The sequence below is a fragment of the Suricata suricatta genome, chromosome 14, assembly GCF_006229205.1.
Source record: "Suricata suricatta isolate VVHF042 chromosome 14, meerkat_22Aug2017_6uvM2_HiC, whole genome shotgun sequence".
Taxonomy (NCBI): Eukaryota; Metazoa; Chordata; class Mammalia; order Carnivora; family Herpestidae; genus Suricata; species Suricata suricatta.
Window position 1 is genome coordinate 58,261,166 of NC_043713.1, and position 11,827 is coordinate 58,272,992.

General features: G+C 45.3%; 1 long non-coding RNA gene across 1 annotated transcript; it reads left to right on the forward strand.

Annotated features, from left to right (window-relative positions):
* Positions 1-3,310: 3,310 nt before the first annotated feature.
* Positions 3,311-9,600, forward strand: LOC115278407. Its single transcript, XR_003902870.1, has 3 exons — positions 3,311-3,432; positions 7,454-7,678; positions 9,171-9,600. It is a non-coding gene; the product is annotated as an uncharacterized LOC115278407 (long non-coding RNA).
* Positions 9,601-11,827: the final 2,227 nt, after the last annotated feature.

Here is an 11,827-nt window from a genome sequence, read left to right on the forward strand (position 1 = left end):
CTATTTGAGTTTTCAAGATACTCATGATTCACTTACAGTAAAGCCGTACTGTCTGCTACTTGATGAGGTAGAAGACGTCAGTACGTCTTCCTAGAGAATAATTCTTTCATTAAGGGAGGTGGTGGAAGTCAAGTGCATCACTTCCAGGACAGACCTCTTACCTGCTGGAGGGACACTGACGGGTTCCCATTACTCTGCCACTCAGATCCGGAACACTCCCTTGTTCTGCCTGGAGAGCGGAAGCCGTGAGCAGAGCCCTCAGCTGCCCCATGGTGCACACGAACCAGGAGTGAATTAGGTTTCCGGTGTGTCTTAGTACGTAAAGACTGTCCCAGGATTTGGACAGAAGTTGACTAATTATTCAAGAAATTTTTCTTGAAAAATATTATTTTTTTACTTTTGTAAGAATATAAACCTGGAGTAAGGCACATTTTGTTGTAAGCTTTTTAGTTGGCTTTTGGAAAGTGTGTATGACTCTCCTGTTATGAGTTGATGCAAGCCGGGGGAGGGGGCACGTGGGTGGCTCAGTTGATTAAGCGTTGGACTTTGGCTCAAGTCATGATCTCATGGTTCATGGGTTCTAGCCCCGCGTCAGGCTCTGTGCTGACAGCTAGCTCAGAGCCTGGAGCCTGCTTCCGATTCTGTATGTCCCTTTCTCTCTGCCCCTCCCCCGCTCATGATCTCTTGCTTTCCGCAACTCCTTCTGGCCAAGGAATGACAAGAAAGACCATAAAGACACAGACACCCAAGATGCTTGAGCAGAATCCGCTACCCAGTCAAACTGGGCTCCTCTTTCATTCTCTCAGTAAATGTTTAGTCAGCAGTGAATGTCTTACTAGAACAACAGATACAGATAAAGGAAGGACAGAGCAGGAACAGCTTGCAACTGTGTGTGGGTATATCTCCGGGGCCGTGGTCTCCTGATGCACTTGGCTGATGACCAGGAAGGCTCTGTCCTGCACATCTTTCTGGGACCTCATCAAGTCCCTTGTTCCCAGCATACTGAGAACAGAAGTCCGATAAGGGCAGTTCATGCACGAGATCCCAACAATGATCTGTCTCTCTCTGTCTCTCAAAAATGAATAAATATTAAAAAAATTTTTTTAAAGAGTTGGTGCAAGCCATATTGTGGGATTGTGCTGCGCTGGCGAGCCAGCCTCCTGGGCAAGCCAGCCCTTGGCACTCCCAGCTGACCTGCCGTCTGTCTTGGGCAAGCTAGTTTCCTCACTTAATTGCAGGAGCCTCATGGTCTCTACTAAAAGGGGCTTGGAGGATTAAATGAGTTCACAAATGCAAGACACTTAACAGAGTAATTGACAAATAGTGGGTACTCAGTGATGAATGAGATCATGAACTCTGGGAGAGAAAAGGCCAGTTAATAGTTCCAATTTTGACAGCCAGACTTTTCGGGAACTTTCGCATTTCAGATTTCAGTGTAAGTCATTTTATCTAAGACCTCATTTTATTTTCATCGTGGACCAATTCCAACAGAGGACAAGCCTTCTCTAGGGACTTGTGTCTCTGGGCCTGTTGGCACTTCCCAGTTAGACTGACTGATGGGCTGCTGTCCTCAGGCTCTACATTTTCAGGATGCTGCCTGCCTGCTCCTCCCACAGTTCCATTTGCATCCTTTACAGCCCTGTCATATCTTGGAGGCTCAGAACCTGGGGACGGAGTGGGGTGACAGCCCAACATCTTTCTCTTCCCTCTGCAAGCTGTGTGGTGGGCCCTTAGCCATCAGGTTCACACACTGTCCCCACCCTCCTGGCCACAGTGGTTTGGTCCCATACGTGGCTTCTGACTTAAGCTGAGCAAATTAGGGTTTGTTCCTTCCCAGAGAATGTGGGGTTTGTTCTCACTATCCCCATCACTCTTTCTTCATCCTGTTTTGTTTTGCTTCCCAGCTCTTAGTACTTGAAATTATGCTATGACAGCCAAGTGTTTATTGTCTACCAATGGTAAAGAAAATGTGAACTCCATTAAATTAAAATAATGGCCTCCATAAGAGCAGGGTCTTCATTCTCTCTCTCACTTGTGAGTCTTTCAGAACAGCTTCTGACACTGAATAAATATTAATAGATACATGAACAAAAGCACTCAACAAATGTTATTCCATTTGCTCTTTATTGAAGTTGGCCGGTCTCTTGTTCTGCTCTTTGTCATTCTTAATTCATGTGATCCAATATTTACCCAGTGCTTTTCAAACCCAATAGACGTAACATTACTAAGGTCATGAAAACATTAGCTTACGAGCTTCTCTGTTTGCCCCCCTCCCTCCATGCCTAATTTAGAGGGACTGAATGTACCTTGCCAGAGATAGGCCAAGGCCCTCGTAGGATATGCAGATGTGCTCTGAGAAATACGTGAGCACGCGGAGGTGCGTTTGGCTATCTGCCGTCAGGGGCCCAGCAAGGCCATGTTGGGTGAGTCTCACGCAAGTTCTCCAAAGATTAAAGCCAAACCCTAAAGTTGTTATATTGCTTGAAGCTGAGGTACAGTCTGGCTCTGATTTCACAGGGGTGATCCATCAGAGGGGTGGTGATTAGAGAATCTGAAAACAAAACTGATTTGAGCTGTGCTGTTCAAATCTTAGAACTTGTACACAGAAACCTTGCCTTTCCTGTTCAAGCCCCTTTGAAGCTCTTTCTAGAACTGGGGCTCCCAGTTCAGGGAGGTGGAACATCTTACATGCTTTGCACTGAAGACCATGATGGTGAGAACAGGCAACTCTCTGATATCCTATTGCATGGACAACTTCCAGAAGTCCCCTTGCAGAAGATGTCTGTTCAAAATGAAACTAGTGTTTCACCTTTTTTGGTGTGTTTAGGTTTAGTCCTTTAGCCAATAGCTTCTTTTAACCATGATGTTAGCAAATGTTTCTTGAGGTTTGATTGAATATGATTTTGGAGCCTATGGAGGCTTTATAAAATGTCAGGGGCCAGAGTGATACCTTCCAGAACCATGCAGATGAATATTTTTAACTTTAAGGTGAAAGGCCTGTCCCAGGCTGACCGTCCCTGACTGTGGGCCGGTTCCGGGCTGACTATCTTTGGCAGTGAGATATCTTCTGCTCTGGAACATCCTGTGCTTGCAAACAAGCCAGGATGCTGACCGAGTAGCAAACGAAAAGTCAAGACAGCCTACTTGCAAGCATGAGACTGCCTCCAAGCAGAGGGTTACTTGCTGATACGGAGCAGGAACTTGGCAACAGGCCCCTGGGAACAGGAGCTGGGAGGATGGGTAGTTGAGACAATAAATAAGGAGCCCAGTTTGGGCAGGAGATGCTGCATCAAGCTTCTTGTGTGTCTGTGTCTTTCTTACTTGTCATTCCTTGGCCTGAGGGTTGTGGAAAGCAACAAGTGGCGCCCAACGTGGGGCCTGACATAAAGACATTTTTCCTCCTCGCCAAGGAACACGGGAACGTTGTTCAAGGTAAGCGAGACCTCTGGGAAGTAGTAACATAGAGGGTAATGTCGCTCAGAGTAAGCAAGATCTCTAGACAGAAGGGAACATTGCTCAGAATAAGCAAGATCTCTGAAACGTAGTTAATAAAAAACACAGAGGGGAACGTCGCTCAGAGTAAGTGAGACCTCTGGAACAGAGCTGTGAGGGAACATAGAATTAGTTATCATGGAGAACGCCCTGTCTTGTGAAACAGAGTATCACCATTTGCTTCAAGGACTTTTACTTTCTACTGGGGTTAAAACTAAGGAATGTCTTCTCACTGAATTATTTTTGCATGTTCATAAACATTGCTATTGGTTTTGATTTCAAAGGGAGTTACAATTAAATGCCCGGGTTTGGAGGAGGGTGGTTACTGAGCTTCGTAGGGCTCACCAACATAGTGAGACCCTTGGCATGCAATTATGGTCCCTATGTAGACCCATTAGCCAAGCATTACAGCTGTTTGAATCCAATGTTGAAGAAGATGATGAGACTTTACCACCTCCTCCAACTGAATGTAAATTGCCTCCTCCTACTGTTGCTCCAGAGCCTTTGGCTCCCGTTCTTCCCTTTTCTGCTACTAACCCTTCTTTTCATTCTGATACTGATAGTTCTTTTTCTAGCACTGATCCATCTAGTCTTATTCCTGGAGATGAACAGGTTCAACAAATGTTACATTTGACTTCAAGAGTGGAGATGTTTTCCAAGAGACTTAATATGCTAACTTCCACCTCTAAAGTTATTCCTCTCAACCCTCAAGCATACCCTGTCATGGCTTCCCCAGGGATAGGACCCCCACCTCAACAAACATTTACTATGCCAGCTCCATATGAGGTTGAAGGGGATGATATTCCCCCTTCACCTGGTTTTCATGCTTACCTCATTACACGGGAAAGATTTCCTCCTAATACTCAATACCCACAAGGTGGTCTTAATGTTACTTATGCCCACCTGCCTTTCAAAATTTTAATAGAGCTCAAACAAGCCATCCAAAATTATGGCCCTCAATCACCCTTCATCATTGGGTTGATGGGAGCCATTGCTGGGGAAAGCAAATCTTATTTCCACTGATTGGGAAAATTTATGTAAGATAGTTTTGGAAGGACCCCAATATTTACAGTTGAAAGGATGGTGGTTAGAGGCAGCTCATGATCAATCCAGGAGGAATGCCACTCAAAATCCCCTTGGTCCCACTGAGGAAGAACTTACAAGTTCTGGAGAGCATGCTACCCTCCAAGCCCAAACTGTATTGTCTGATTTGGCATTGACCCAATTAAAGGTCATAGTGTTGAAGGCCTGGATGAAGATAGAAGTCTTGGGAAAAACTGCACCTTCTTTTGCCAAAACCATTCAGGGTCCTACTGAACCTTATACTGATTTTGTTTCTTGACTTGACGCAGTTATATGGGGTGTCGGAGATTCTGCTGCTGCTACTACTCTTTTGCAGGTTCTTGCTTTCAAGAATGCTAATCCTGATTTTCAGAAAGTTCTCAGGCCAATTACAGCTCAAGGTGGTGATCTAGATAAATACATTCATGCTTGTGCAGGTATTGGAGGACATGTTTTTCAGGCAGAATTTTTAGCTGCAGCGATCCGTAAGGGTTTTGTGGGAAGTCAACCAAAATGTTTTAACTGTGGGAGGTTTGGACATTTGTGGAAAGATTGTAAAAGGCCAACATTGACAGGATTAGGGAATACTATGCATGGACCTAACAGTCCCAAAACCTTCCAACCATTAGGTCTCTGCAGACTCTGTGGCAAGGGCAGAAATTGGACCAATGAATGTAAACCCATTAGAGATAAAAATGGCAACCTACTCCCTGCTTTGGGAAACGGGGAAGCAGGGGCCACAGCCCTGGGCCCTGGAACAGAACAATACAGGGTACCCAATCAGCAATAGTCAATACCATCACCAGCTAAACAATTAACTGTGTCAGACTTACAGGCTGCCACTGCTGGGAGTGCTGCTGCTGATCTTTTTGTCTTCCAACCTTACTTTTTATCTCCTTCTGGCGGGGTATACAAATTTTCTACAGGGGTGTGTGTCTCCATTCCACCAGGAATGGTAGGCCTCATCATTGGCAGCAGCAATAGATGTAAAGGGATCAATGTGCATCTGGGGGTTATTGATGAAGACTATGAAGGTGAGATTTTATTAATGGTGACTATAGGCCAAGCTGCTACTCTTAATACAGGAGAAAGGATAGCTCAACTTTTACTCCTCCCATATCTTTCCTTTCATTCCCAAAATATGAAAAGGACAGGAGGTTTTGGTAGTACAGGAAAACAAGTTTTTTGGGAAACATTGATTGGGGACCAACACCCTTCTTTGACATTAATGATCGATGATCGATCCTTACAGGGTTGGTAGACACAGGTGCAGACGTTTCCATCATAGCCGAGTCTCAGTGGCCCTCTGATTGGGCTCAACATAAAGTCTCTGTTAATCTGTCTGGCTTGGTTAAGGTTCAAGAAGTTTATCAAATTGTGTTGATCCTGAGGGACAACAAGCTATAGTGTAAGTTTACATTGTTGATATTGCCATAAACCTTTGGGGATGTGATCTTTTAAAACAATATGGAGCTTTTCTCCATATTCCTGCCTTGTCCCCTCAAGCAAAAAATATAATGATGCAAATGGGTTATAACACTTTGCCTTCGGCTTCATCTTTCAAGTCTTCTTTAATAGCCACTGCTTCTCATGTTGTGATACCCAGAGCTCTCCCTCTCAATGGAAGACATTAGAGCCTGTGTGGGTGGAGCAGTGGCCATTGACACAGGAAAAGTTACAGGCTCTTAAGGACTTAGTACAAGAACAACTCTTGGCAGGTCATATTGAACCATCTGTCTCTCCTTGGAATTCACCTGCTTTTGTCATAAAGAAAAAGAGTGGCAAATGGAGGTTATTAATAGACCTTAGAGAAGTGAACAAATGGCTTGAGCCTATGGGACCCCTTCAACCAGGACTCCCTAATCTTTCCCTGATACCTTGACATTGGAATATTATGGCTATTGACTTAAAAGATTGCTTTTTCACTACCCCCTTGCAAGACAAGATAAAGCTCTTTTTGCTTTCACACTCCCAGAGTATAATCATGGAAAGCCAACACAGAGATATCAATGGACAGTCCTTCCACAGGGCATGTTAAATAGTCCTACTCTGTGTCAGGAATTTGTTAATAGAGCTCTACAGCCTGTGAGAACACAATATCCTTCAACATTGATCTACCATTATATGGATGATATACTGATGGCTAGTAAGACTCAATCAGAATTACATAATAGCTTTAGAGCTTTAATTCCGAGTTTAGAAGCTTATGGATTACAATTGGCCCCTGAAAAAATACAAACCTTGTTTCTCTTCCAATATTTGGGTCACACTGACAACTGTAAAACCTTATAAAATTGCTATTCATACTGACAGACTTAAAACCTTGAATGATTTTCAAAAATTGTTAGGAGACATTAATTGGTTACAACCCATCTTGGGCATTTCTACACCCGCCCTAATGCACTTGTTTCATTTGCTAAATGGCGATTCTCCCTTGGACAGACCTTGAGTCTTATCTCCTGAGGCAGCTAATAAACTCTCCTTTGTAGCTCAAAGAATTGAGGAGCCCTTTGTGGATCGCATTGAGCCAAGAACATTACTGCAAATACTCGTTTTTCACACTCCTCACTCTCCTACAGCTGTTATAGTACAACAAACTTATCTTGTTGAATGGCCTTTTCTATCTAACAAGCAAATTAAACACCTTCTTTCCTACCCCAGGAAAGTGGCTTCTCTATTGATAAAAGGGCACTTACGGGTTCTACAAATTATAGGATGGGACCCTACCCAATTCATAGTGCCTTACACCAAACAGGAAATATCACTCTTACAACTCAACAATTTATGGCAAATAGCATGCTCTGATTTCTTGACAGACATTGATAATCACTATTCTTCTCACAAACTGTTTAATTTTCTTAAACATAACCCTATAATCCTTCAAAAAAAATCGTTCAAGACTCTCCAGTCCAAGGCCCTATGCTTTGACAAGATGAGGAAGGAGTGTCATCAGCTGGATATCCAGAGCCAGAACTTCAGAGTCGGGATCCAGGAGGCAGCATCACCAACCTGGGAACAACTGAAAAAGATGACAGAAGAAGCTGAACGAATTGTCCAACATTCGGGCCAGAAACTTACCCCTTCCACTTTATTTTTGGCAATGCTGGCCATGGTATCTTGCCAGGTAACAACTGCCAATTACACTTATTGGACCTATATCCCTAATCCCCCTCTCCCCCAAGCCATATCCTGGGGAGAAGCTGAGATCATTGTGTGCACTAATGATACTCAATGGATGCCTGGGCCTTATGATTCCTCCCTGCCACAACACCCAGGAAAGGAAGGCAAAAATTTGACCATCTATATGACTGGGGGCTCAGGATTACCTGTGTGTATAGGATCACCCCCTGCCTCCAGCCTTTTTATGAGGCCTGGGGTCTTACTTATAAATATTCTCATTTTGCAGCAACAACATGCCTTTTGGCTGTTGAAGGGCTTAAGATCCTTTCCTGTAATATAACGGTCAATGAAACACTGCCTACTCCTCTATCTCTTTGTTCTATGCCCAATATTGATCTTGACCTGTCTCACCTTTCATGGACTCGCTGTTGAGGTAAAACTCCTAAATTGTTGGCCAACAGTACTAGAAAAATCATTGATTAGAGCCGACATAGGGACTTCTAAGCAAAATTCTCTCATATTCCCCTTCGATGGCACTATCATAATCACACCCTGACAGCTTTGCCAATGAAACTAATCTGGCATGAAGCTGGCCTAACTCCCCCTATTCTGCATCCTATGGGATCAACTCAGGTGCAAGGACATATCCGGAAACTTATGGCCTCTTTGGAACCCTTTCATACTTGGGTTGGCAACATGTCTTTGAACATGTCTAACAATGGATCTATCCATGTTAAAATCCACCTTAACACCTCTCGTTATGTTCAAGCATGTGTTCATTATCCTTACCTTATGTTAGTGGGAAAAATTACCTGGGCCCCAGAAAATGGTTCAGTCAACTGTACAGCAGATTGTAAGTTTTACATTTGTTTAAACTCTTCTCTTAATATAAATTTCACAACCTATAGTTTGTATTTTCTTTGCAATTGTGCAAACTTATGGATTCCAGTAAATTTGACCAGACCTTGGAGTGAGTCTGTGGGTGTCACACAGCTTTATTCATTCTTTAAAGATATGACTCACCGAGTCAAAAGGGTTGTAGGAGCTATCTTAGCAGCTATCTTGGGAATCACAGCCACTACCACCACTGCGGCTGTCGCCGGGGTGGCATAACAACACGGGATCAGACTGCTCCCTTCACTCATGAACAGCACATTGATTCCCATCTCCTGTGGCAACAACAACATAAAATAGATTCTAGATTAGAAGGTGAAATTCTAGAACTTAAGCAAACAATATCATGGCTGGAAGATCAAATAAAATTCTTCTCTTCTAAGGCCATTGTTTGTTGTGATTGGAATTCTACTTAAATGTTGTGTGACACCAATAGACTACAATGAGACAACAGTTGCTTGAGATCAAATTAAGTGTAACCTTTGGAATTATAAAAATGCATCAAATGATATACAGCACATAAGCATGCAAATCACTGAGGCATTCTGAATGTGTCAGCTATTAATTTTGTAGGATTAATACTCTGTTTTTAATCTATGCAGTCTTCTGCTGCTGGAGACAGAAACTCCGAACAATGAAAAAACAACAAAGTGGCATAGGGCCTTGGACTGGAGAGTCTTGAACGATTTTTTTTGTCTTAAAGAGACAAAAAAAGGGGGAAATGAAGGGCCTGTCCCAGGCTGACTGTCCCTGACTGTGGGCCGGTTCTGAGCTGACTGTCCCTGGCGGTGAGATTATCTTCTGCTCTGGAACATCCTGCGCTTGCAAAGGAGCCAGGATGCTGACCAAGTAGCCAACGAAAAGTCAAGACAGCTTACAGGCAAGCATGAGACTGCCTCCAAGCAGAGGGTTACTTGCTGATACGGAGCAGGAACTTGGCAACAGGCTCCCTGGGAATGGGAGCCTGGAGGATGGGCAGTTGAGACAATAAATAAGGAGTCCAATTTGACTGGGCAGGAGATGCTGCATCGAGCTTCCTGTGTGTCTGTGTCTTTCTTACTTGTCATTTCTGGGCTCTTACCATCCCATCCTCACCTCTACAGAAGCTGCTTAGCTCTGTGGGCATATAGACAGATGAACATCCCACCAAAAGCGGGACTATCCTGTCACCTGGCAGATATATAAGAGGCATGTCCGGACTTGTATTTTCAGAGGTGAACATTGGTTTAAACATTATAATGTGATAATCCTAACCAATTCTCTTGGCAAAAGCAGTGGGTTTCTATATCTGTGTTATCAGAGAATGGTGCAGAAGGCATGAGAAGAAGAGTTGATGGGACGGAAGTATTAAGATGTATCAGGCCCCGACTGCCATTGACACCGGAGACTCCTCCCACCACCCGTGCTTGCTCATCCGGATGTATGGATTGGCATGTGACTGTGTGGCTACCCAGGGTGGCGAGTCATGGTCCTGCTCCTCATTTCCTGCATCCTTCTGCATCAGTTGTATGCCTATGGATAGCTGTGCAAGAGAGAAAATGCAGGATTCCCCAAAGGACCTAGAACTTAGGGGCTGCCAGGAGTTGCCCCACAGCTACTGGTGATCCATACTCAGCTCCCGGGAGTCTGGAGTTTGGAGGTCAGCTGCACAATTTTTCTGGTTCCCGTGCAAAATGAAAGAATAGGCCCCTCTGTCCAAAAGTAAGAAAAAAAATTTATATTTCTTTCCTCTGCGTCTCTTTCTGCCTGTTTGCATTCCCTATTTAGTGTGGGTCCTTCAGGAGCAGACCCTTTTGGGGGCTTAGCGCTGCTGTGCACCTCGGCACAGGGGTGCACGCCTGACGCCGACCCTACCCACACCCTGGTCACTCTCCCAGTAGAGGCGGCCGAAGGTCAGAGGGCAGGGACCGGGAGCCAGCTGCTGAGAACCCGTCCTGTGATGATGGGGAGGTGGACCCCACATGAACCAAGGCTCCAAGGCCCTGGCACATCCTCTTCTATCCCATCAGATATGCTTACAAAATACAAATCCAAAGACAAGATTACTGAGAAATTCAAGATGACCCTAGGCGTGGGCCCCTTTGAGCATGAACCCTGTGTGATCACACTGGTCACCTGCCAAAGGCCAAAGGTGCCTGAGCTAAACACAGACCTGTGGCAACTGGGAAGCAGGGGCTCAGGTCAGGTACACATTTCTCCCTCTTGATATCCCAGATGTTACTCCATTCTGGAGGCATTCTTCAGGGGCCCTGGGGATCTTCGTTCTGGAAGGTGGGTGAAGATGGGTCCGTAACAGTGCAGACGTCCTCCCCGTCATTAGCAGGCGGGGGTGTCAGGCTTTCTAGGCTGTTTACTGCAGAGTAAATAAACACAAAGAGTTAATCATGCTGCTATTGATCTGTTCTCATGATCCAGGTTCCTCACGCCCATGGGTGAGGGAAGAGGTGGAGGTCTGAGGAGACCCAGACTTTATCAGTCTGCAGTAGCCAAGCCCTAGACCCAGTGGGAAGGCCAGGGAAGGCCTACTGGAAACAGGATTCTCGTGCTTACCAACAGGTCCTCAGGGGCTTCTCTGCAGCTGTGTCCCCAGTTTTCCTGTTTGTGACTTATCTTCCACCTTCTCAAGTGCAGGGCACACATCGGCCTCTTTCGGTGCCCTCCAGAAATGTCCTCAAACCCAGACTGTGCACACAGACTATCTGATAACCGACCCAGGAGCCAAAGCCCCCTCTCCCCCACTTTAGAGATGCAATGGGAGAAGCAGGGCAAGGAGAGCTCATGACAAGTCCGTCTGGAAGGAGCCTTGGAGCATGGATGGAGAAGCAGAGAGTGAAGACCTCAAATCAGGGCTGAGGGAAGCCACCTACCCATGTGAGAGGCAGGAAGCCCCTGGAACCAAGCCAATCTGAGCCACGGCTTTCCCCCAGACCCTGGAGTGGGAGGGGTGTGTTGGCGGTGAGGACGTCCTCCTGGGGAAGGCCTGCTGTAGGTTAGCGCTCTCATGAAGACCCTCCTCTCAAACGCTCCCCAGATTTCATCTTGGAGTAGAGCTCTGAAGACACACCTCATGCTGTTTTCCACCAGAGAAAACTTCTAGAATGGAACCTTTATTTATTGCACATTTCTCTCCTCCCTTTTGGGGGCATAATAATTTAGGTTTATCAGGATGGTTTCAGGGCTCCTGGGTTAGAATTTTTCAGCCACCAGATGGCGCTGCAGAGCATGTTTCGAGCTTGCCTGGCGGGAGCCTGCCGATGGG